The sequence below is a fragment of the Leuciscus leuciscus genome, assembly GCF_965113295.1.
Source record: "Leuciscus leuciscus genome assembly, chromosome: 9".
NCBI lineage: Eukaryota > Metazoa > Chordata > Actinopteri > Cypriniformes > Leuciscidae > Leuciscus > Leuciscus leuciscus.
Window position 1 is genome coordinate 5,803,606 of NC_138733.1, and position 25,556 is coordinate 5,829,161.

Consider the following 25,556-nt stretch of genomic DNA (forward strand, 5'->3'; position numbering starts at 1 on the left):
AAAAATCTTAGTTCTGCTTTCCCCACGACGAGCGGGATTCAAACCGGGATTTCCAGCATAGAAGGTGGGCACGCTAACAAGACCGCAGCCTCTAGCGTTAGTCGCCAGCGCACCTCTCTTGAGATCAGGGGAGTGAGGTGTACCTGCACAGCTCTTTACTAGCTGGCCTCCGTTACACTCATCCCTAAACCTCACTCCCATCCGGGTCACGGCACCAATGTAACCTCATGAGAAATGTGCGTGCCAACAAGGATGCTAAAGACCGCAGCCTCTAGCGTTAGTCGCTAGCGTGGCTCTCTTGAGATCAGGGGAGTGAGGTTTACCTGCACAGCTCTTTACTAGCTGGCCTCTGTTACACTCACCCCTAAACCTCACTCCCATCCGGGTCACGGCACCAATGTAACCTCATGAGAAATGTGCGTGCCAACAAGGATGCTAAAGACCGCAGCCTCTAGCATTAGTCACTAGCGCACCTCTCTTGAGATCAGGGGAGTGAGGTTTACCTGCACAGCTCTTTACTAGCTGGCCTCCTTTACACTCACCCCTAAACCTCACCCGTTACACCGGTATGTTGTCTGGTTTAGGCCTGTTTTGGACACGCTTAAAAAAAATGGTGTAGAAACAATTCTCACTCAAGAATTGCTAGTATTTTATTGCTAGGCATTTTTTCCCTCATATATTGAATTTCGTCTCATTCTAACTGATATTAATCTGCATCACGCAGTGAGAGCAAGAACTATCAAGATGTTTTTGTTTGTTTTTGCAAAGTAAGTGACATACTCGATAATGTAAGTTTCCACGTCATCTAAACAGCAATTACTATATTATCATAGGCCATACTGTACATATCACACACTGATTATTTTTTAGTTCAGATAAGGCAAGGCAAGGCAAGGCAAGTTTATTTATATAGCACATTTCATACACAATGGCAATTCAAAGTGCTTTACATAGAAGAAATTAAAATAATAAAAAGAAATAAGAATAATTAAAACAGTTTAGAAAAATAAAAAATAAAATACAGTACAAACAGTCGGACGAACATTGGCACAGTGCTCATTCAGTAAATGCATAGTTAAACAGATGTGTTTTGAGTCTGGATTTGAATGTGACTACAGTAGGAGCACATCTGATCTCCTCTGGAAGCTGGTTCCAGCTGCGGCTGGCATAATAGCTAAAAGCAGACTCACCATGCTTAGAGTGAACCCTTGGTATTTCTAGCTGATATGATCCTAATGATCTGAGTGATCTGTTGGGTTTATATTCAGTGAGCATATCTGCAATGTATTGAGGTCCTAGGCCATTGAATGATTTATATACCAGTAATAATACTTTAAAATCAATCCTAAGTTTAACTGGGAGCCAGTGTAAAGACCTGAGGACTGGTGTGATATGTTCATATTTTCTGGTTCTGCTCAGAATCCTGGCGGCAGCGTTCTGTATGAGCTGCAACTGTCTTATGGTCTTTTTGGGAAGGCCAGTGAGGAGTCCATTACAATAATCCACCCTGCTGGTGATGAAAGCATGCACAAGTTTCTCTAAGTCTTGTCTGGAAACAAAGCATCTAATTCTTGCAATATTTTTCAGATGATAGTATGCTGATTTAGTTATTGCTTTGACATGACTACTGAAACTAAGCTCTGACTCTAGTGTCACACCAAGATTCCTGACTTGATTTTTGGTTGTTTGACCCCTAGAGTGAAGGTATGCGTTCACCTTGAGAACTTCATCTTTGTTTCCAAACGCAATGACTTCAGTTTTGTCTTTGTTTAACTGAAGAAAGTTTTGACACATCCAACTGTTGACTTCATCAATGCATTGGCACAGGGAGTCAATGGGGCTGTAATCGTTGGGCGATAGGGCTAAGTAGAGCTGTGTGTCGTCTGCATAGCTGTGGTAAGAGATTTGGTTCTTTCTCATTATTTGGCTCATTGGGAGCATATACAGGTTAAACAGGAGTGGCGCAAGAATTGAGCCTTGAGGGACTCCGCATGTCATGGATGTCCACTCAGACTTATGGTCTCCTATACTCACATAATAACCTCTCCCATCTAAGTATGACCTGAACCATTTTAAGACTATCCCAGAAAGCCCCACCCAGTTTTCCAGCCTGTCCAGAAGTATGTTGTGATCGACAGTGTCAAATGCAGCACTGAGGTCGAGTAGTACCAGCACTGATAATTTGCCTGAGTCAGTATTTAAGCGAATATCGTTTATTATCTTTATGAGCGCTGTCTCTGTGCTGTGATGCGGTCGGAAACCAGATTGAAAATTGTCAAAGTATCCATTCGAGCATAAGAATTTGTTCAGCTGATTGAAGACAACTTTTTCAATGATCTTACCTATGAAAGGAAGATTTGAGATTGGTCTATAGTTGCTTAATATGGTCTTATCCAGATTGCTCTTTTTCAGGAGGGGCTTGACAACTGCAGTTTTTAGGGAGTTTGGAAAACTCCCAGAGAGAAGTGAAGCATTTACCACTTCTAGAAGATCTGCTTCTAAACTGTTTAACACACTTTTGAAAAACGATGTGGGAAGTGTGTCAAGAGCGCAGGTTGATGTTTTAAGGTGCTGTACGGTTTCTTCCAAAATGTTGCCATCAATTTCTTTGAAATCAGACATAGTAACTACTTTCTCAGGTGGTTTGATCTGTCTGACCCCAGCGCAAGTCAAGGATGTGCTGATCACCTTTCTGATATTATTGATTTTGTCAGAGAAGAAAGAAGCAAACTCACTGCACTTGCTGTCTGAGAGCATTTCACTGGGAATCTGGCTTGGGGGGTTTGTCAGTCTCTCTACAGTAGCAAAAAGAGTGCGTGTGTTGTTTAAATTACTGTTTATAATATTTGAGAAGAAAGTCTGTCTAGCTTTGCCTAGTTCCATATTGAAAGCATGAAGGCTGTCTTTGTAGATGTTATAATGGACTACAAGTTTTGTCTTCCGCCACATGCGCTCTGCTTTTCTGCATTGTCTTTTCATATTTTGCACTGCTGTTGAGTTTCTCCAAGGTGCCTTTTGTCTGCCACTCTTCTTCCTGACTTTCACAGGAGCAATATCATCAATTACACCTTTAACTTTTGAGTTAAAAGAATCAAGGAGAAAATCAACAGAGTCTGCAGATATGCTTGGTGTTAAGGATATAGCCTTCATAAATAGGACACTAGTGTTCTCATTTAAGCATCTCTTCTTGACAGACACAGATCTAGCTTCAGTGGCAGGAGAGATCAATATATCAAAGAAAATACAGAAATGATCAGACAGTGCTACATCCTTAATAACAATCGATGAAATGTTTAGACCCTTACTGATAAGTAAATCTAAAGTGTGTCCATGATTGTGTGTGGGTCCATGTACATGCTGAGTCAGATCAAAAGTTTTTAAAACAGTTTTGATTTCTTTGGCCATATTGTTTTCTGCATTATCTATATGGATGTTAAAATCTCCAGCAATGGCAAAACAGTCAAACTCTGAGGTAATTGTTGATAACAGTTCTGTAAAGTCCTCAGCAAAGGCTGGAGAGTATTTTGGAGGCCTGTAAATAATGAAAAGTAAAATGCGTGGAGCACCTTTTAACACAATACCCAGATATTCGAAAGACAAGTAATTCCCAAATGATATTTGCTTACATTGATAGATATCTTTAAAAAGAGCAGCTAGACCCCCACCTCTCTTAACAGCTCTGCAGACACTCATAAAAGTAAAGTTAGGAGGGGATGTTTCATTGAGGATTGTTGCACTGCAGCTGTCTACTAGCCAGGTTTCATTTAGAAGCATAAAATCCAGGTTGTTTGTGGTTATTAAGTCGTTGACTAGAAGTGATTTATTTTTAAGTGAGCGAATGTTTAAAAGAGCTAACTTAACAGACTTACTTTTCCCCACAGCAATATTAGTTTGACGTGTAATAGGCACCAGATTAGTTGGGTTTGCTGTACGGCTATTGAAGGCCTTAGACTTTCTATCATGTAATAGAACAGCAATAGAGAAAGATACAGGCACACTGGGTTCCCGCTTGTTTTGTAAACATTTGAGAAAGTTACTGTTATCAAAACGGGGACCCGACACATATCACTGAGAGCTGGTATCAGTTGTTTTTGGTTCACCTCGAGCAGAAGGAGGAGGGTGTGGGCCCTGGCGTTGTGGCAGAGGCCGAAGAGCTCTCACAGGAGGAGGGGGAGGGCGAGCTGGGCCCGCAGGCTTTGGTGGTAGTGGTGCCTGTCTTTTTTTAGTTGGTATCTGGGGGCTTGCAGCAAAAGAGTGGGATAGTCTGGTTCCAGCATGCACCAGTTCTTCCATTTTCTGTGAGAAGCACAGTAATGGCGTTGCAGGGGAGAGGGAGAAAGTGTCTGGTGAAAGGGGCTGTTGCTCTGGTGTTATAGGAGGCTGTAATATGCTGTCCTGGCTTCCCTGGCTGTTTTCCAGGAAGTCGTCCTTGGGTGCTGAATCTTCAAGCAGTTCTGATATGGCTGTCTGTGGTGAGCTCTGTGGGCAGGGCTCAGCTGAGATTGTGTCCGTGAGCAGAGGTTGTTGTGGCGGAGTGGTGTTATCATGTCCATTTTGCTGCTGAAGTGAAGTCCCGTGGTCATTCATACTGTGTCCAGGTGTGTGTGTGCCGTTCAGATTGAGTGGATTGGCACACACTGCAGAAGGATGATTTAGGGAGAAGTAGATATTGTCCTTTAACACTCTTGAACCAAGTTTGTTTGGGTGATGGCCATCCCGATGAAACAGTTGTCGTTGACTCCAGAAAAGATTGAAATTGTCAATGAAGTTCACTGCTTTTATATTGCAGGTTTTTTGCAGCCATGTATTTAGCCCAAGCAATCGTGAAAACCTGTTTGTTCCTCTTGCTGGTAGTGGTCCACTGATGAATGTTTGAACTTTCAGTCTTTTAAGTGTTTCAAAAAGTTTATTGAAATCCTTCTTAAGGAGTTCTGACTGCTCTTTATGAATATCATTCTTCCCCACATGTATGATGAGTCGATTAGCAGTCTTATGTTTCATCAGAATGTTCTGAAGTTCCCTGTTTATATCAGAAGTTGTTGCTTGTGGAAGGCAGCACGTAGTTGTATCCCTGGTGCTAATGTTTCTGATTATGGAGTCCCCCACTATCAGAGTCCTGGGCTCGGCTGCGCTCTGAGCTGAGTGCCGCTGTCTGCTCGACCTTGAGCGCCAGTTAGCATCAGTGTTAGCTACTGGCCTATTCAGTCTGTGTTCGATCACATTCATCACATTTGTGGATTCCTCATTTACATTCATTAGTACTTCAAATCTGTTCTCAAGATGTATAGGCAGTGGTAGCAGACCAGTGTTTGCAATCCTTGTCAGAGCTGTATCTGGGGTAGAGGATGCTACTGCGGTAATATGTGATGCTCGTGACAATCTGATGTCTCGAGTGCCTTTGGGTCTCGCTCCCTGTTTGTGCCATCGATTTGTAAGTCGATCGGCTTGTTTCTCTACCTGTCGAGGAGCACTAGTTTCATGGGACTCACCGGTATGCTGAGGGTGTCCATGACGAAGCTCTGTTGTGTGCTCCGTCTGGTTTGGTGGTCCCGTAAGTAACTTTGTTTCTAGAACTGCAATCCTTTGTAAAAGTCTGTGGCAGTTGGTGCAGCAAGTAGATTCCAGAAGAGGCATTTTCTCTTATCCTTGTAGGCAGTTGTGTTTTCCTTTCCCGGTATGTAAGCTGGTCGGGTAAAAGAATTCTCAGTTTTTGTAGTAATCCAAACTTTGTCGTATGAGCACTGTGCTGATTTGCTGAAGTTAAAATTAGGTGATAAAAGGAAATAAAATAAAGGAAATAAAATATAGAAAAAATAGGAGATAAAATGTAAAAGCGATAGAGCAAAACGCGGAGCAGTAAGCAAGAGCGTCCGAACAGTAGCTGAGCAGGAAAAAAAGATAAGTTTTATTTAGATTTTGACAAGGCAGGATATTGAAGGACAAAACCCTGAAATGTATCAAACAAAAGTTGTAGGTAAGTAGGTGTTGGAGCCACAGAGAGGAAACAATGCAGTGTAGTTTAGTAAAAGTACGTATAGTGGCCTCGTCGCGCCTCTCACTCAGTGATGGGACAGTAGAAGTTGAAACATCTATTATCCGACAGCAACGTTATTGGACCCTCTCTAACTCATCAGAGAGAACTTTAGGTAGTCCACCCCATACTGGGCCAGCGTACTCAAGAACTGGCCGTATAAACGTCAAATATACTTTCATTAAAACATCACAAGGGATACCCGTGTTTTTAGCAAGACAGAGATCATGTACTTCGAAACCATGTACAGGTACTTAACGTGGGCATCCCACGACGGATCAGAAGAAATTTGAACTCCAAGCAGTTTAAAGGTGGAAACTCTGCTAATTACATGTCCTGATGAGAGGAAGGGCAGGGAATGTGTTCGTCTTTTCCTGGCGCTAATGACCATATTTTTGTAAAAATGGGGAATCTTAGCTGGATAACAATTTTGCAGATGTGTTTAAACTGTTTTATAATAGTAACTGTAGTAATTATAGTATTTGGCATATGCATGGCAGAAACTGTGATTGCCATGGTGAATTTCTGGTTGAATGTTTAAAAACGAATGGTTGTGTGCTGCTGTCAATTAAGCCGTCTATCAAATGCACCAACTTTTGTTAGTCTGTGTTAATTATATCAATCAAATCACATCAAATGTTGAAAACACAGATTCCAGCAGCAATAAAAGACAGAAATAATCAGTATCTGATTAACTCCAGTGTCCTGATTAGGCTCATAGCAGGGCTCTTTCTGTCTGGCCCTGCAGGGGTCACAGTTTCAAATCCTTCATCTTCATTACAAGACAATCAGAATTAACTACGCATGAGAAAAATGTCTAATTATCACCTACTGACTTGCTCATTAAAGCTAGGATAGTTTTTCATAAACACTTTTTGTTACTTGTTAAAAACTCTCTCTGATATCAATTAATAATAGAAGTGGTAGTCATATTGTAAAATGTATGTGTAGAAATCTTCTGTGGAACTCTAAACCCTGCCATTCATGGGTTTATCTCCCCCAAAAGTGTGAACATTGAGCCTCGTAGACACCATCAGAACATTGAGAGCGTCCGCTCAGATCCATCCATCACTTTCCAGCTCAACCAGTCTCACTGCATTAGACCTTCAAAGAGTGAACAGGTCATGAACACGTCAAAGCGAATGGAGCATTGTGATGCAAAGCGCTACAATGGACGCTGCAATACATCATCATCATGGATCCGTTCAGAAATGTTCAAGTTTATATTGTTTACCTTGACTTGTCCGTTGTAGACAAACTCCAAAATTGCTCCCTCTGCGCTGGATGGGTTTAGAATAAGCAAGATGTTCGCATTCGCTCGATCTAGACAGAGTATTAGTCTACTCAGCTGCTTACTCAAAACAAGTAGCTACACAGCTAATTCCTTATATTTTGGACCTTTACTGAAAGTTCACAGTTTCAAAGTTTGGCTTGGTTCCTTCCAGACAATGCAAGACATCATTACACCATTTTACCGTTTCTACAGATTGAAGTGAGCAGTCCGTCAAAACACAAGCGCTCAGGGTCGTCTACAGGGGGTCAGCCCTATGTTCCCACGGCCCTATGTTCTCACATATCTAAGAATTTTTTTTTTTTACTGAAAATTTAGAAAATTAGGCCCTATGTTCCCACAGCCCAATGTTCCCACAACCATATGTTCCCACAGCCCTATGTTCCCACAGTCCTATGTTCTCTCATTTAACTTTGTCCCCTATGAAGGGTAAGTTTTAGTGCTAGGGCTGTGGGAACATAAGGCTGTGGGAACATAGGGCTGTGGGAACATAGACATGTTCCCGTTTACAGTAATGATATTTCGCCGCTACATCTTTAATATTTTTAACTAGAGCCAAACACGCTTCATTCAAGCCCTTTCTGCTGCTTGCGCGTTGCGTCTCTCTCCTGCTAAAGATGTAAAGATTCTCATTAAGAGCTGCAGATGACACAGTTATTATAACAACAGTAGCAGAAACACGGAGAGCAGCAAATACATTTATTTATAATACACATACAGATGATTCCGACCGTTTAACTAAACCAGGCTTGTGACAAGTTAACGTGTGGCGCCTTTTCCCCTATACATTTAGCATTAATAATCAGAATATTAATAGCATTTCATAATAAACAATGTTATACTGTAATTTGGAAAATTATGTAAATATAGCAAAGGAAGAAAAGAAACGTAAGATATTTTTGTGCTCATGCTGAGTTTTTATTATTAGATTATGTACGTTGTTTGTTTTTAGTAGTTTATTACTTTGAACAAAATATAAAAATGGTCCATACTTTTCTTTTCCAGTTTTTGCCATACACATAGGGTTTCATGTAAAAAATCATATTAATAATAATAATAGCCTGATAAAACATCAGATCTTACCTTTTTATATTAATATCCAGTTGGGAGAAATATGTCCTTTTTTTGGTAAATATTGGTAAAAATTCCAACTTTGGCTCTCGGGGCCCATTATTCTCATCTTTGATGACTATTTTGAGTGTTTAGGATTTTTTCTTTCACAAAGTACTATGGCTGCCCCGATGGAAACGTATAACCTCCGCTGGGAATTAGATATAGAGACCGGACCTCTTGGAACTTGATTTGAATAGCCCTGCTCTATTGTAACCAGAGCGTCCCAAATCAGTCACTTATCAGGCCTCTTTTCTAGACTCTCTGCTTTGGGTTTGGAGCAAAGCTCTTGTGTCCCTAAACTGTCAAAAGACTGGCCTTGAAAAGCTCTTATTATAAACATTGATCTTGAATGTTATCAGGGATTGAAATTAACACCTGCCAAATGCGAGTATAAATACGCTGTCGAATCACTAGCCAGTGTGGCGGGTTGCTTATTTTTACTCACTTTGCTGTGGAAGTTTGTGTGTAAGCTTGTGTTTGTGTAAATACAGTGTATCGCACAGAATCTGCTCATATCTGGCTTACTTGAACACACACGTCACTACTCAACAGCGCGCTTGTTCATTTGCATTGAAGCAAGATTAAAGAAACATAATAATGTGGCGATACTTGCCTGGGGTAACGGAAAAGACATTGTTATTTTCCAATATCTTACAGTTTTAGAAGACCCTGTCTTATCCTGAGACCACAGGTTTGTTTTGTCCCGCGTGGTGTTTGATATTCTTTATCTGTCCACCTAAAATAAATTTTTTGGTGATTAGGATGAAAGAGGAAGGGAGTAGATGGCTGGATGACGGGATTTTGTTTGAATAGGAAATTAATGTATGAAATCCAATTTTTTTAATAAATAAATAAATATATAAGCTGTGATGTAGTTAATCTGGTTTATCTGTTTTTCCTTTTTTTTTTTTTTTTTTTTTTGGCTAGTAGAAGTTCTGAATGGCCGGTACCTTAAAAATGTTGTTGCCAAATTGGCCAGTGATTGAAAAAGTTGATTTCAAACCCTGATAGTTTTACATATTTTACAAGGTCTTGTATTGTTTTTGAGTGTTATTCTAGTATTTGTTAATATTTTAAATCAGCTTTTATTTTATTTCTGTTTTCATCTTAATTTTAATTGAAGTTTTAGTCACTTTAAGTGCTTTGTGTATATTTTTGAATGTTTTTACTTCACCTTTAAGTCATATCAAAATTGCCCTTTTTTTAATGGAATATTGCCAAGTTTATTATAAATGATTTATTGGTGCACATCATTATTGTGTTAAATTCATGTTCCTGGTAATCTTGAGTCAGAATATCTTCCTCTCTTCTCTTCTCTGATGATGAGGGCGGGGCTATAACCTGTCACTCACATGAGATCCACCAATAGCAAACCACAACCATCCAAACATCCAATCAATTCCCCAAAGACAAAATCAAGCCCCGCCCTACTTTTGCCAACTTCTGTTTCATGCCGACTTTAAACATTTTATTTCAGGCACCTTTTCTAATTGTTCGTCTAATCAACATTTTTCATCTTTTTTAATTTATTAATTAATCAAAGCATTTTATTTTATTTTATGTCTTCCCCTTTTAAATACACTAATATTCAAAAGTATAAAATAATTAAGACTTTTTAATCTTTTTGAAAGAGTCTCACCAAGGCTGCATTCATTTGTTCAAAAATATAATAAAAAAAAAAAGTGACATAAAAATGTTCTATGTAAATATATTGTAAGATGTCATTTATTCCTGTGATTGAATTTTCAGCATCATTACTCCAGTCTTCAGTGTCACATGATCCTTCAGAAATCACTCTAATATAATGATTTTGGTGTTCAGTTAAATCAAGTTTTTCTCCCCTCCAACGTCCAGCCGTATAGAGACACTTTCCACAGTCTTATCAGGTCCCAGTGGATTAAATTAAGTCTCGGCCTTCAATTTTCTCTTTGTTGAATAGTCCGTTTCACTCTGAAAAATGTCAGATTGCAGAGGTCAAATGGGTTGCGAAAGCCATTTCATATTGATTTAAGTCATTTGGTATCTTTCTGAATCCTGCGATCGGCGTTCACAGTCCAGATGAAGTGCGTTTGCTCGTCGCACGGCCCCAGCGTTCCCTCAGAAGGGCTCGAGTGCTTCAGAAACCCAAACCCAACATCATTAGAGACGTCTCACTTCTTGGTGTCATTTAACAGGTTTTATTTCACACTATTGCTGAGTCTTGCTGTGGTATTTCATCATGCTGGCGTTAATGCTGACTCTGTATGTTTAGGAGGTGGTCCGGCTCGCTTTCCAAATGTCATGTGCTAACTAACCCAAAACAAAAGTGTTAAATGTGCAGCGAGTCATGCATGATTACGGTCTCCTTCACCAGCTGTCGACTCCTCCTAATTACAGCTCTGACATCAATGACAGCGGATTGCAGGAATCTGCACAAATACAGAGAGAGGTGGAGCTGCGTTTCTAGATGGATGAGCGTCTGCTTGTGTGTTAGTGATGCAATTCCTGTGGGCTGGAGTGAGCGCCGTGTAAACAGTGCTTTATGGCTAGTTTCATCACATTCCTTGTGCCTTTCTGACAACTAAGCTGGATTTAGGTTTTTTGTTGTTGTTGTTTGTTTATTTTTCCAGATTTTGCAAGTGCATTGTACAAACTTAAGGCGAGACACTACAGGTGAATAGGGTAAAGGTTTTAACTAGCAGATATCACTTTCCCAGTTGATTACCTACATTAAGATGAGGAAAATCAAAATGTATTACAAGTTTTCTGTAATTTAATGTTTAAATATGCAAATTAGGCAATATCGAATTAAATATGCACTAATTTGCATGTATTGAAAAAAACGAAATCTGAGTATTGGATAAAGCCAGGTTAAAACTTATTTTTTCATTGTGTTCACATATTAGATGGGGGGAAATTACAGAGGGATTTATGGATATCTACTTTTGTTATCCTGTCAATAGCCTTAAAAAATGATTTTCAACATATTTTTTGGGAATAAAATGTTATATAAATCAGGCTAGGAATAATATATTTACAAATCCCTCTGTAAATGTCTTCATGATATAACTAGGTACAAGACTGGAGAGTTTGGTGTATATAGCTGCTACTGAAGTGTAGATTTCAGACTTGGAGAATGGGAGAAAAGTCATTTTGATAAAACGGGCTTTAAAGATTTATATCAGCCAATGAGATTGCGCATTTAGAGTTAAATCCCCCCTTTTACTTTCATGATTGGTTGCTGATAAAAAGGAGATGACCATATTTGGAGCCAATAGCATTGTACAGGAGAGAGAGAGCTTTCCAGCGGTGTGTGTGATGACAGGGAGCCGGCAGAGATCGCGGAGCGGCGGGAGGATTTACAACGCCAACTTTTGTTGAATTTATGAGAAATCTACAGACGCAAACAGACAAAGTGTAGTAAAATGAAGACCTAAATGTGTATGTCGGACTTTTTTTCACCACAAGTCTGAAAGAAGACATGTTATTGAAGACAAATATCCCAAAATCTCAAAATTGACCAGTAAAAAAAAAAGTGAAAGTGACATTTTTGTCTTCATTCACTACCCTCATGTCATTACTACCAAATATTGATTTTGAATGACAGGGAAGCAGAAAAACTTTCTTTCAATTTTTTTTATTTTATTTTTTTACAGTGTATCCCTTTAAAATGTTTTCCTCAACGCTCAGCACTGAAGCTTTGTCTTTGGCTGTCAGTAATTGACCTGAGAGAGAGAACTCACTGTAGAAGACAATATATGCTAATACCCAGCGTAACTCCCTCACGGCACATTATGAATCACATTCTGACATATTTTAAAATGCAAAACGTGAAAGTGAGCTTGTAGCTAGAAGCGTTTGCACTCAGTACGTATATTTTTCAGGCTTCGTGATTATACATTCAAAACCATGTGATTCAACCTTGCCAGGTTTCCATTTTTATTTTATTTTTTTGTTTGTTTTAAACCGATGCATGACATGATTTACAGCTCATGTTGCGTTTAAACCAGAATATTCCTTTAAAACGCTGATCTCCTCTTATAATCACAGAACCGGCTGTGTCCTGGTTGTTGTGAGGTCGCCCCGGGGTCGGCTGTCATGGTCGTTCTCTGGTTTTAATGGGGTAAGACTGGTGCGAGGGCATTCTGGGTCTTGGATGACTCACTAAACACCAGCCGTACAATCCTGTGTGCCGCTGAGTCGGGTTGAAGCCTCCTTGATGCTCATGAGTCACAAAGCAGTCCCGGACAACTGTTTGAGTCCTAGTGTGTGTTCTAGACAGCATTTTAACACATCATGCATGTGCTCCCTGGACTTGGGAGAAACTAGACTCATCCGAGTTAGTAGCATAACTTCATTCTCCAATAGTGGCCAATGTATCCTGTTGAGAGAAGTCAGTCCCAGAAGTGAGGAACACGACGTGTGTGTCACTTCAGATCAGTTCCATCTGAGTTTTAGAAGTCAGCTGCGTATCGAATGTGATCCAGCTCATTATGGTTTGGAGCAGATCTAGTTGTGTGTAGTTCAGTGTAGTCCAGCAGCTCCACACACACCTTTGAGAAAACTTCACACACACACATTTGGACTTGAACTCTGAAGTTTCCTGAAGCTCTGAGAGAGGAGCTGTTAATTGGAATGGGAGCGACTGTGTTCTTTCTCTTCCTGCGTTTCAGTTTATTTATTAGAAAAGATCTAAATACAGACCTATCTGTCTGTCTGTCTGTCTGTATTTTTGTCTATCTGTCTATCTATCTAGTCTGTCTGTCTATCTATCTAATCTGTCTGTATTTCTGTCTGTATGTCTGTCTGTCTATCTATCAGTCTGTCTGTCTGTCTGTCTGTCTGTCTATCTATCAGTCTGTCTGTCTGTCTGTATTTTTGTCTATCTGTCTGTCTGTCTGTCTGTCTGTCTGTCTGTCTGTCTATCTATCTATCTATCTATCTATCCATCTATCCATCTATCCATCTATCCATCTATCCATCTATCCATCTATCTATCTATCTATCTATCTATCTATCTATCTATCCTGTTTGTCTGTCTGTCTGTCTGTCTAGTTGTTTGTGTGTTTACTGTAGGCCTAGTTAAACATCCACAGCAGAGCTGTTTTGGCCTTACAGAAGGCATTGAAATGTGTTACAGAAACAGTATTGTTTTGTTTAGATTGTAGTTAAGACCAATAATTGGGGGAATGCAGAGGTAGAAAAGCAGCATTACACAGGAAATATTGTGCTTGCCGGAGCAAACACCACTAACCTACAAGTATCTTCATCCCTGCACACACACACACACACACACACACACACACACACACACACACACACACACACACTGCAGTCCAGTCTTATTAGTCGGCACATTTTCTCCCCCTGCTGAGCGTCAGCAGAGGATCTGTGCGGTGGAAGTGTGTGTGTGTGTGTGTGTGTGTGTGTGTGTGGCAGCACATCTCCTCTGCTGTGAGAGCTCGTGTATAAATGAGACAGAGGGACGGCTCGCTGTCACCACCAGCCCGAACAAATTAAATTCACTGCGATAAGACGGAGAAACTAGCAGGCCTGAGCGCCTCCTTCTTGGAAAGTATCTCGTTAGTTTTACAACACGTTGATGGAAAGGCTTCAAGGAGAGCCGTGGTGAACGTCCTCACTAGAGTAAAAATAGCATTGATCATTTGTCCTGAAACAGTGAGTCCTTTGACGTTTGCAGCTGTCTCACTGTATGTCAAGCTGAAGTCAGCAGTTGTTCTGTACATTGCAGAATCAGCACAGCGTATGAACAGGTCTATATCACCTCAAGAACTAGTATAGGTGAGGTAATGAGCCGCCAGCCAAACTGGTGGAGGTTCATCTCAACCAAACCACACAATACAGCCTAAACCAGCTGTTGATGTTACTCACCCAATCACAAGTGTTCATCTAAGGCAGATGATTTACGTTTTCAGCCTCTAAATACACTGCACTCGCTAATCACTTGAGATGTTAATGTCATGTGCAAACAGAGGATTACGTCATGTCTAACTGGTTGAATTTAGTCATTAAATGGTCAGAACTGGTTTAAAGGGGAACTATTATGCAAAATTCACTTTTACACAGTGTTTAAAAATAAATGTGTGTGCAGTGTGTAGTGTGTACACAACCACCCTATAATGGTAAAACATTTTTTAACCCCCATAAATCATAAGCTGTGTCTCAGAATAAGCCGTTTGCTGTTTCTAAGCAATGTGACATCGCTTAGGCCCCGCCCACGACTGCTGACGGACTCTGTCCTATTAGCATAGACTCCGCCCCTCAGTGAGCTGTACACAGTCCGCCATGTTTATCTCCTCGCCAGAAATAGGAAATGTATTCTTATTAAAGCTACTTAAGTTATTCAGTCAAGAGCAGTGAGTGATTATCAGTTTTTCTTTTGTTGTTTGATTCATATTAACAGTGTATACAGCAGTAGGTACTGAATATTACGCTGCTTTCACTGTAATACACAAATCTAATAAACACATGCGATTTCTTTCCCTGCTGTTTACGTTACTGAGTTTAAAAGTCAACGGACGCGCCATCTGACATTCAGCTTTCTGTGCGCGTGCTTCGGGTGTGTGCGCTCAGAAAACCATATATCAGAAGTTTAGACTGATATGGATTTAAAACGCATGCAGTTAATAAGCTTTCATGATGATGAAGAACTGCGATTTCACGTGAGCGTGGCAGCAAAAGAGATGATAATCGAAACCAAACATATGTTTAAAGTCCCTGTAAAGGCAATTCTAAAAAATAATTACAAAGACTGTGAACTGTGAAGAACTGAATTGTGGAGTTAGACCGTTAAACAGTTTTTCTCCATTGCTGTGTTCCGGATTTTTTGGGCGGGGCAAAAACGGGGGCTCGATGACGCACTGAAGCCCCTGAGCTCCTGGACACGCCCCTACTTGATGACGCACTGAAGCCCCTGAGCTCCTGGACACGCCCCTACTTGATGACGCACTGGAGCCCCTGAGCTCCTGGACACGCCCCTACTTGATGACGCACTGAAGCCCCTGAGCTCCTGGACACGCCCCTACTTGATGACGCACTGGAGCCCCTGACGCTGCCCCTCCCCTAACAATATTGCACATTCACATCAGTTTGCCGATCGCGAGTTACTGTCAGTAGCCTACTATTAGTTACTACAGCCTACAGTTTGCTAGCTAGCTATGCCTTCGTCACGGAAATGCGTACTACCTGGATGCGATCACGTACAAAACAGATCGGTGTCCTTATTTAAATTTCTGAAAAACGATCAAGAAGAGGTGGATTAATTTTGTGAAGAGCCACCTTGATGGACAGCTGAGGATCACCGCCAAAACCCGCCTCTGTAGTGATCAATTTGCACGGGATTGTTTTATAAACTTTCGTTGGAGACAACTGGGATTCACTGATAATCCGCTGTTACTGGTGAATGGGTCCGAGCCGACGAGCTCTCGCCTCGGCCTTCATCCTCCCGTCGCGCCGACAACTGGTGCCATCGTCGGCAGACGGCAGTGCGTGCCCACCAATGAGTGTAAGTTGCCTTGTATGCTTATGTTATAATTATAGTAGGTAGTCCAGGCTCGAACATGTATGGCTTTGTAAAACCTAGGAGCATCCATTCCGGCTGTAGCGGTGACAGTTGAGTCAGTGTGGCGACGGCAGCTTAGCTTTCCCGCGAGTGGGCGTGGTTTCAGCGCAGCCAGTGGACACGCCCCCAGCGTTTGAGAGTAGAGACTACTGCTCATTTTTTCAAGATTTTGATAGCTTATTTTATGTACTTGCCGGCTTTTTTTATAATTCAAATTTGGCTGGGTGGCTAATAACACCTTTTTCTGTGGTGTGACAAACTCAGAACACATACTTAATTTTGACTTTACAGGGACTTTAAGTTTTTGGCAGAGTATCCGAGGCATGAGCTGTACAGGCTCCGCCCTCTTCTGGAAAGTGGGCGGGAAGCTGCAGCTCATTTGCATTTAAAGACACATGCATGAAAATAGCATGTTTTTCCTTTCACTCAAAAATAGTCATTTACAACATGGGATAATGAATGAAATGTGGGGTATTTTGAGATTCTTGTAAAAAAGTTGCATAATAGGTGCTCTTTAAGTTATTAATAAGCTTGTGGGTGTCTAGGTTGATCTTGTTGAGCATATTTCAAAATGGTTAAACCAGCTTATTTTAAAGGTGTTGTATGTAAGTTTTTCACTCTACTAAAGCATAAAAATACCATAATATGTTTGCATATATTGAGGAAACATGCTAAGTTCACATACTTGTCTCTCTGAAAAACACTTCTACAGCCAGTTATTATACTTTGAAATGTGCGTTTCCAGTCTGGAATGTTTTGTTGTTGTTGTTGTTCTGTGAAACTGCACGTTGCCAATTTGCCCATTTTCATTGTCCTTTGCGTTCGTTCCTGTTGTGTGTGATCAAACTGGCGACCCGTGTGAGTGTCGAGTCTGAGGAGGCGGGGCGGGGCGGGGCTGGAGAAACGACCATCTCCGATATTTTGAACTCGACTGCAGTACCTATTTTGACCACTAGTTGTCATTCTTACATACTGCACCTTTAAAGGGGTCATCGTTTTTTTATATTGTTATCTGAGGTCAACTTATGACGTTCGCTTGGTTTTTACATTCAGAAACATCAAAATGAATAAGTAATAGGCTATTTTCTTCCCTGGTTTTGAGCCTAGGTCCTGAAACACTCGGTTTTTATGGCTGTGTCGCATTGAAGACTTGGAAGTAAACGCCCACTGCTATGTTTGGATACCAGTTTTGCATATTATAATGAGTTTCATGTAATGCGTGAATCGGTGGGCGGAGCTTAACAGGCAGTGTTGAAGTAGGCGTTGATCTTCTTCTGTGGAGGCGGGGTTTGATACCCTTTGACCTCATAGATCCCCACTTTGAAAAACCTGTTGTTTGCTGAGCCTGGTGTCAATAAAAGCTTTTATTGGACTAACAAGGAAGTTTTCAGTTCTGAAACCTACAGGATATTCTTATTGAATGATGACCTCTTATATGTCAAAAGCTCAAGGAAAATTTGATTTCTCAGTTCATCACCCCTTTAACAGTGAAGGTTAGTTCAGGTTTTATGTCATGATTTTTTGTTGTCATACCATGAAACCTTAATGAAAACGTGTAGCAGCAGCAGGATTCGAGCACTGATATATTTATGGTGCTGTATGTGTGTGGTTATGGAGGTTATGTGTTTTTGCTGTGCTATTTTAAGCTGTTGTTGAGGGTTTAAGCGCAGTATGTTCAAAGCCAGTCTGATTGCATCTGGAGCACCAGTTATCACTGCAGGAGACTGGCGTTTTCCTTCCTCTTCTTCTTCTTCTTTCTCTTCACTGCAGGCACTTTTAAATGGATGTGTTGTTATTTTCATTTTGCTTCCAGAAGCCTCCACTCATTTGCTGTGACGTTGGGCTAGCTCTCCTGTCCTCTGTTTCTATCATTAGCATCGGGCTAACGCCGCGGGCGTCCTGACTCAGTTCAATCTGCTGTTCGGGGCCCGGAGCCAGTCAGATTCCTCATCAAAACACTGCAGGAATCCAACTAAAGACAGATCACAACAGACGGGGAGCCTCCTTTCTGCTTTGTGTGAGATTAACTCAGTCCAAGCATCCTGGTTAACTGTAGGTCATTTACAGCTGGGCAGAGAGGAGAGGATAGTGTCATGGGTCTCTGTCCGGATACTACACCTGCTTTAGCTGTACTTGCACTGGCAAAGACTGCAGACAGGCCAATTGAACTGGCAAAAGCATATATTATATGAGTTAAATAGTCAATACGTTTTGCAGTTCTTGACACTAATGTTTTCGTTTGCAAATCGACGGTAAAATGCTGCAAATCTTTGTTTCATAGGCTTGATTTACACCGTTACAAAGCTTCTCTTGCACAACCACATTTTATTTACGCTTGCACAATCTTATGTACACTTTCACGAGTCTTACGTGCGCATGCAAATCTATTACTTTTTGCATCATACTTCAGCTTTAATTAACTGAACTGCTACTAACAGTCTCGTTCACTGATCATCCTTTCAAGTACATGTTTATTCAGAAGTGACTGAAAAGCAGGATATCTTTGTAGTTAGTCTGTCCATTCCCACCAGTTTGACCCATTTCCACAGTTTGGCAGGCTGTGTTGTCTTATTTTTGTCTTATATTTCCGATGATCTGTTTTCTGGTGTGAAGTCCTACTCTGATCCAATGAAAGGCAAGAAACTCAATCGAATATCACAGGATAATCACACACAGGACTGCATCTGAAGGACTTATTGGGCAGACGTGTGTTTTTGTAAGCGAGTAAAATACTTACTGCATCACATACAGCGTTAAACACAATACCAAAACCTTTAGCAGTCATCTGTCACTTGCACAGAATTATGGGGGATATGTAAGTATATTTACACCCTGTGCTGTAGAGATGAGTGCAAACAGAAACATTAATAACAGCCCTTAATATGTACGGTGTACTTACAGGTTTGGAGTGGATTAAATGTAAGAGATTAAAGCTCGGACCACATTACCCCCAATTACTGAACTATTGATGCTTAATGAGTGAACATTTCTACTTTAAGGGATCATGACATGGATTTTTACAAATTATTTTAAAGGGGTGGTTGATTATGATTTCACTTTTCTAACGTTAGTTAGTGTGTAATGTTGCTGTTTGAGCATAAACAACATCTGCAAAGTTACGAAGCTCAAAGTTCAAAGCAAAGGGAGATATTTGCTTTTAAAGAAATCGTTTTTTAAGGACTACAACAAACGGCTGGTAGAGACTACACCACATTCCTCCCGGGTTAGTGACATCACCAACCCTAAATTTACATAAACCCCGCCCCCTGAACACAATTTATAGATTATCATGACAGAATATGCTAATCAATGACTAGAAGATAACTACACATCAGCTACATAAATTCATCAACTAACCATTCAGAAATGTTCTGTTGCTTCTACATGTTGTCACTTCTTCTTGAGTCTCTCCATCATTGTCTGACTCCGGTTTGAACATAAAAGGCTAAAAGTTTTTGAAATGTTCAGTGCATGTGTGTGTGAGGTAAAAGGACACAAGCTGTTGAAGCTCCGCCCTCTGTGCCGGGAGCAGCAGCTCATTTGCATTTAAAGGGACAGACACGATACAGTGCGTTTTCAACTGTTCACAAAAAGTGACAATTCTAACATGCTATATAACAATATCTGTGGGGTATTTTGAGCTAAAACTTCACATACACACTCTGGGGACATCAGAGACTTATTTTACATCTTGTGAAAATGGCATTATACCACCCCTTTAATATGTTCCTTGTAATGTCACTTATAAGTTTTTTTGCACACAAAAAACAAACTAACAAATATATTTGAGAAAAACGATTATTTTCATCCCTCATTCGGTCTGAAATGATCAGTTTTTAAGGCGCGGCTCCTTTAAGGCTCGTCAGTAAACACACACTGTTATGATTGGCTAACGTCATTGCATAGGAAACAGTATCAACACACACTCGCTATTGAAAACATATATAATCATCAATCATCAATAGGCAGCATCTGCTAGTAATGAACTCCAAACACATTTTCTGTAAACAGAATGATAGGGAATAAAACAAAAGCCGAACAAACTGGAATGATTTAGAGGCTCGTCATAACTCACCGTAATTAAACCAGCCATTAGTGATGTTTGAACTGTTCAAAACACAGATAGATGGAAAAAAGTAATTAACTCATTTTCTCAAACTTTTGACATTTAGACGCATTAATGCAAGAAGAGAAATTACTGTAAACACTTTAAGATCAACATAAGAATCTGTTTACTTTCCTAATAGCTAATTTACTTATTTCATTTTGAATGATTCATTGGTGCTCTTTATTCCAAAGAGACAACAAGTGTGTATCTTATAATAGCTTATAATGACAGAGAGTGAAAATAAGGATGGAAAATTATAATTTCTACAATTATTAGATGCGAAAAAAAAGTAGCACATAAAATAAAGATCTGAAAATGCTTTTTGTAATGTTAATGTTAACTAAGTCAAGTATCAGAAGCATGATGATTTCTACGTGACCGGTTTGTCCAGATTATTTCAGTCGATGTTCTGAAGGGTGTATCTGTAGAAGTGAGCATGCTGTTCTGCATGTATGCAGTGCTAATAACAGCTGTTCCACACGTATAATCACACACTCACAGATCCTGACAGCCAGCTCAGCCGGCGCTAATCGCATGATCACATTCTAGAAACTTTTAGAACAGAAATATATCATATTTAAATACTATTATTTTCATTATTGTTGTTAATTTGCTCTTTTTTATAATATTTATAAATAAATATATAAAATATTATATATTGTGTATAATATTTTCTTCTAAATGAGCATTTTTATCAAGCTCGTATATTTAGGTTCAGTAATTTCACTTTAATGACAATTAATAGGTCATTTTAATTGCCATTAAAGTGCAATAACTGAACATAAACATACAAGCTTGATAAAAATGATCATTCTAGAAGAAAATTTCAGATGGCACTTCATATATCTTCATATATATATATATATATATATATATATATATAAACATAGGTATTATTATTATTATTGTTAATTAACTTTTAAAATTCCCACCATCACCAGAGACATATATATATATATATATATATATATATATATATATATATATATATATAATCAATTGAAATGTAATAATTTAGATCTTATTATTGTTATTGCAATAATTTCTTTTAAATATTGTACATTTAAAAAATGCTAATATGATATATTGGAAATAATATATTGCTATAATATATATTGGAAAATAGCATCTGGCTTAGTTTTTATTTTGTAAGTCAGGTCTGAAATGAGTAAATTATTATTATTATTATTATTTTCTGTGAGTTTTTCCTTTAATATTTATAGTGACACACTAGTCATCATGCACATGATGTCATCTTCATCTCTGCCCTGTGATTGGATGCTGTGGTGAGAATCAGCGGTTGTTCCTCTGAGAGAGGAGGACTGAGGTGAAACACTGCTGTCAGAGGTCAGTTTGATTGACAGGAAGAGAGCTGATCCTCTGAAACACATCATCATCACTTCAGCAGCGCTTCACTCGGGGTTTCTCCGCTGTGTCTACATGATGGTGTTGTCAGGGTCTTAAAGGAACGGTGCAGTCGATTAACAGCCGGTCATCTTCTACTCTCCCTGATGTTTCTCTGCTTCTGTGGATCTCAGAACACAAAATGCCCTTGTGCTGCACTTTTACATGCAGTGAAAGTGATTCCTTCAGAAATGACTGAAGGCAAAAACATGCATTAGTCATTTTTGAGGTATTGGGCTCTTTATTCTTCTCATAATGTGTGGTTTCAGAATAGTGGAAAGCAAGCATCCAAAATAAAAAGTGTTTATTTGATTGCACTATATCAATTTGCATCTGTAGATTTCACTTACGAAAAATATATTTAAAGGCTGTGAGTTTTTCTCCACTTCAGCAGCACTTATATACACCAAAACTTACAGTTTTATTAATATCTATATTCTGAAGCTTTTTTACTGCAGGGTTTGTGCATAAATCATTCGGCTGATAGGGGAGACCGGGGACAGTTACAACATGTCATTTTTCTCCAATCAGAAACAAGCTTGAGTGATGTCACTCACACTGCACATGCACAGTTAGACCCTCCCCCCAAAGAAGACAGTAGACATATTCAACCTCTGCTGCTGCATTTATTGAACAAAACTTGTTTTGGAGGTATGAAAGTAAATTGTATTTTTGTCATACTGCCCTGACATTTTGTATGAATTCATCAAAACTTACTTAGTTTGAATTATTGTTTTGTTGACTTCTAAGTGACATGGTTAGCATGTGTCAAAGTCAGTGTGTCTAGCAGGAGTATGATGTTCTGTCATGGCTGATAGGGTTGGGGACGGTTGCAACAAGTTATAAATCGCATGTTTAATAAAAGTTTGATGCATTGCAAATTGTTAAATTCTTCCTGTCTGACACTGAAATATGGAGAGATTGAATATCATCTGTAACTCCTGCACACTGAATCTGTGTAGGCCTGTGTTCTACACATGAACAAACAAAACTCAATAACTGTTATTTGATAAATATGACTAAATAAATAAATAATAGGCTACAATAATTTTATTGTGTAAATAAATAATACTATAATATTATAGTAGGCCTAAAACAGTTAATATTTTCAGAATTCTATGCTTATTGAGACAAAAATCTAAAGTTAATTAGTGAGATTTAAGGTATTTTTAACATGTTGCAACCGTCCCGGGGTCGGGGTCAGTTGCAACATCTGACTTCTTCCATTCAAATAAATACTGTGAACGATATATAAGCATCTTTAAATGGTATGGGTAATTAGCAGACAGATGCAAGTTTAATATACAAATTTGGTTGGTCTAGTCCAAATAGTCTCTGAGTAACTGAGAGAAATGCAAAAAGTGTTGCAACTGTCCCCGGTCTCCCCTACATATTTACCTTTTATTCCTAAAAAACATGCTGAAAATGCATTTTTTAAATTCTGTCTGTTAAAAAATATGAATACAAACTATAATAGTATAAATAATACTAAAAACATCCAAAATACACTTTTAAGTGTTTATTTTATTGCACTTTATCTATTTGCGTCTACATATTTCAATCTCAATATGTATCTTTAAAGGCTGTGAGTTTTTTCACTGGCATACATTATTCCCATCTACATTCTGAAGGTTTTAATGAAGGTTTTTTTTTATATATTACTTTCATCTGATTTTATATAACATTTTATTCCTAAAAACAAGCGAGTGATAAATTTTTTGTCAAAATCCTTTCTGTAAAAACCTCTAAGTCTATTATGTCAACCAAATCAAACAAGAATCTTGAACCTGACTTTATCCGATGTTCAGATTTATGAAGAATATCGTCACATGTCAAGTATCTGTAATGTTTCTTCAGTCTGTTGTTGAAGCTGCTCATTCAGTCTTGCAGTGAATATTGGTGCATGGTTTGTAGTGTGACACATTAATGTCACTTTAAAACAAGTGAGCATTAATTTAAACATGAACACGGAGAAAAGTTTCTGTAGTCTGTAGTATTACAGTAAACTCGTGGAAAGAAAGATCCTGAAAACACCTCTGGATTGAGCGAGAGCTTCAGGAATCTCCTGGGGACGGCAGGAATCCTTCATGTTTGTTTACATCATGTGCGCTTGTGAACTCTTCCTTTAGGCGGAAGACAGAAGTCACGGAACAGGAGCTTTAACCTTTGTATTGCAGCTCAAACAAACAAACATTAGACGTGTCGTCAGTAGTCATGCGGATCTGAAGCGCTCTGGGTCACACACACACACACACACACACACACACACACACACACACACACACACACACACACACACACACACACACGCACACGTGGCTCTCTAATGTCACACACACGCTTGCTCTATTAAAATCACAGTTTATCTACAGATACTGATGCCAGAACACTTGAACCAAATACACTTAAAGCTTAATGGGGTTCTCAGGATTAAGGCTTCGATAAATGACACCAATACCATTCAATTCTTAATATTACAGCAAAAACTAATTTGCCAAGTTGTAAATGTAATTGTTTTGGAAAAAAAATTATACATTTACATATATCTAAATTGTTTGTGTGTGTGTGTGTGTGTGTGTGTGTTTAAAGGTTAGTGTTATATCTAAATTTTATATATAATATTATTATTAGTAGTAGTAGTAGTAGTAGTAATTTTAATTAGTTTTTTGTTAAATGTAAATATGAAATCTCCTGTAGCTATATAAATATTGATATTATATATATATAATTTAATTATTTTCAAAATTGTGTGTGTGTGAGAGAGAGAGAGAGAGAGAATCCAAATTTTCTATATAATATTTTTATATTATTATTATTAGTAGTAGTAATCTTAATTAGTTTTTTGTTAAATGTAAATATGAAATCTCCTGTAGCTTTAGTAATGAGCTGTGAGCACGTTCTGGAGATGTTCGTCTCAGTCTGAGACTCTTGAGCTCGAATCATCTCTGAGGACTCTTGTAAAAGTCAGCAGATCTTCATGGAAAATAACAAAAGATCTGTAAAGGTCGTGCTTGACAGGTAAACCCAAAGGTAAACTTTAAAACACAGAGGCGACAGTTTGAGAATAAATATTTAAAGTTGAATCGTGGAGCACTGCCGCTCTAATACTAATGATTTCTCTATAATCGCACTATAAAACACTCCTAATGGAGGTCTGTGACGTCTGGAGGGTTGAACAGCAGAAATGTCTAGCCGTATATTTATTAAATCACATGAATTTATTAGTGTAAATGTGTATTTGAGCTGTAAAGTTCTGCTGATGTCTGACTTGGTAAATTAGAGACTCACAGCACGTCTAGATTCTGGTTATTGGGTTGTAAAAGTTGTTGTTTTGTCCAGCACTACAATCCACTATACCATAGAGTTATTATTTGCTCTGCTTGTTGTTGTGCAGAATAGTCTAAAAGAGTGTATAATCATGAGCTTTGACAGTGAAGTGAATGGATCAACCATAAAGCTTTTTTTTGTATGAACAATAATGGCAAAATGGCATTGAATATTGACCCCTGTAAGCTCGCGCTCGATAGGCCCACGGGCTAATCTGAAGTATAGAAAAGGCCCCGAACCCTCTGCTGCATTTCATTAAATAGTCAGGACCTCTTTCACTTGGAAACATATTTTAACAATGGAAATTTGCATTCAGAAGCTACACCTTTTGGGGGGTAGGAGACCATTTGTCTAGAGACCACCTTCCTTTGTGTGTCAGTTATCCCTAAACTCTTAAAAACCTTATTACCTTTTGTTTTACTTATTTGGAAATGAGACATTTGTACCAGTCGCACTGAGACATTTCAAATGATACTAAATATGTATAATACTCGATGTTAATCTTTCACAATAAACCATATATTCTTGGGCGAGTCCTTGGTGATGTTCGCATTGGGGGAGAAGGAGAGGGGGATGAGGGAAAGAGATGTAGATTAGGATGACTCTGAGATGAGACTCTCGTCTCGATAGTGCACGAGCAGGAGTTAAAATGTTAATTTCCAGAGAGGTCCTTTGGTCGCTCTTCAACCAGACTGTCCGGCATCTCCTAATTTCTCAATTC

General features: G+C 39.1%; 1 protein-coding gene and 1 long non-coding RNA gene across 3 annotated transcripts in view; one reads left to right on the plus strand and one right to left on the minus strand.

The window, feature by feature from the left end:
- The window catches only part of lrfn1 (leucine rich repeat and fibronectin type III domain containing 1), a 154,305-nt gene that overhangs the window by 108,435 nt on the left and 20,314 nt on the right, over nt 1-25,556 (plus strand). The gene's annotated exons all lie outside the window — the stretch shown is intronic.
- Nucleotides 889-5,892, minus strand: LOC309505474. The gene is made up of 2 exons (XR_014208454.1): nt 5,561-5,892; nt 889-5,496 (listed from the first exon to the last, which is right to left on the minus strand). It is a non-coding gene; the product is annotated as an uncharacterized lncRNA (long non-coding RNA).